Raw genomic sequence first — 1,917 nt, forward strand, 5'->3', positions numbered from 1 at the left:
AGGGATAGAGAAAGGGAAGGAAAATGAACACAGAAGAAAGTTTCAAGTTTCTTCCTCCCTTCCCTCCTCGTCTTTCTTCCTCTTTCCAGTCCAGCCCTCTTTCATTTCTCTTCTTATTTTAAGCAGAACCAATTTTCCTGAGATCAGAAATTATTTCTTTTTTAAACAATAACAGGTATCTGTGACTGCTCACAGTACACACACACACACACACACACACACACACACACACTGTGTATGCCCAATAACCCCATATGCAAATGTGTTAAGGACATATGTGCACAATGCATGTCCATGTGCACATGTGTACCTTCATACAGGTGCGTAAGATTATGCATAGTCACACATATCTAGTCACACACACACACACACACACACACACACACACACACACACACACACGAAAAAAATGAAAACCTAAACAGAATTTGGAAGTTGAAGCTCTTACAAAGAGCGCAGTGGGTAAATGGAGGCAGATCCCACTGGAAATGAGTTCAGGTGGTGGGCACAGGAACTGTGGGGTCTCACTTCCTTTAGGTGTTTAGATTCTGTTTTATTAGCCACATTTTAGCCTGCCTCTTATCCTCCTGTCTCATCGATCATAATTTCAATATTTATTCCCTGTGTGACTTGGTTCTTCAGCCCAATCCCATGTGAAAAGAATCCCGACATCAGGGCTCCAACTTTGTTTTCCCTCTCTAATTAACATATTTCTTTTCGTGGCTCATCACAAGAAAACTATTCAATGGTTCTTTGCTTTCACCAGCTCTTCAGATCACTTGAGGGCTATGTCAGTAGAGAATTGTGCTTGGGAAGGTTTGGGCTTCTAGGCCACAAGCATCTTCAATCTGAAAGTGAGTTGACAGCTCACACTGGCCAGTCTATAGGCCTACAGGTCTGTTGCTCTCTTAACTATATTGCCTCTTGCCACCTCTATTATGAGAAATGGTTCAGAAGGAACCCTGGTTTATTTTGCCTTGTGCTTTGGATAAACTAACCCGAATCAGGTGAGTTATAAGTTGTTTACAGATGGATGTCAAATCCAGAAAGCTGACTCAAAGAGCCAATAATTGTATAATCCTACACTGCACAAGTGCTCCAGTCTTCTGTCTAAGTCATTGAGTTTCAAGAGAGAGCAAAGAGGAGAGGGTGCTTCATGCCTGGGCTGTTCTGTTGTGTTTCATGGCACCGTTTAGGAGCCTCCCCTGTCCCAGGCACACTGCAGATGATGGCCTATGTCTGTCCTGTAAGTCCCTTTTTCATTTGTACGAGGCACAGTTTTGAAATTCTAGGAATTAACTTCTCTTGTACCGTGCCTAAATCCAGCTGTGAGTTGAGCCTGCAAATAGTAAAACACATTGTGAAGTGACATGTCTCTGTTAAAATGAAATGGCGGCTCTGGACCCCACCCTGGAGAGGGTAAGCCACAAAAGGTGATCCTGTTTTTATCCATGTTATGAAACACATTTCTTTCAAAACCATTTTAGATTTGTTATTTGACACCAAGGGAACTACCTCATACATCCTAAAATTTATTGTTAATCACAGGAAAGTGAATATGATAATAGAAAATATTTAAAAGAAACTAGTTTTATGTTTTAGAATTCTGTAAAAATAATGAACACAACGTTCTTCTGTCTGTTCAGACTTATCTACAAGAGCCCAGGCTTCTAAATAGACTCTAACTTAGGTGAAATTTATTTTTGTAAAATACAATATGACATAGCAATACAGATGGGCCAGAGTATAGCATGCTACTGCAAAGGGAAAAAATAACACAAAAGAGAAGAAAGAGAGAGAGAAGGAAGGAAAGAGAGAAGAAAATAAAAATACTGTAGTTGCAATAGTGTGACTTATTTTTTTAACATTTTCTTTTTAAATGTGGGAAGTCTGATAAGTTGAACACATTCACGTTTA

Source organism: Mesocricetus auratus, unplaced genomic scaffold (assembly GCF_017639785.1).
Source record: "Mesocricetus auratus isolate SY011 unplaced genomic scaffold, BCM_Maur_2.0 Super-Scaffold_100013, whole genome shotgun sequence".
NCBI lineage: Eukaryota > Metazoa > Chordata > Mammalia > Rodentia > Cricetidae > Mesocricetus > Mesocricetus auratus.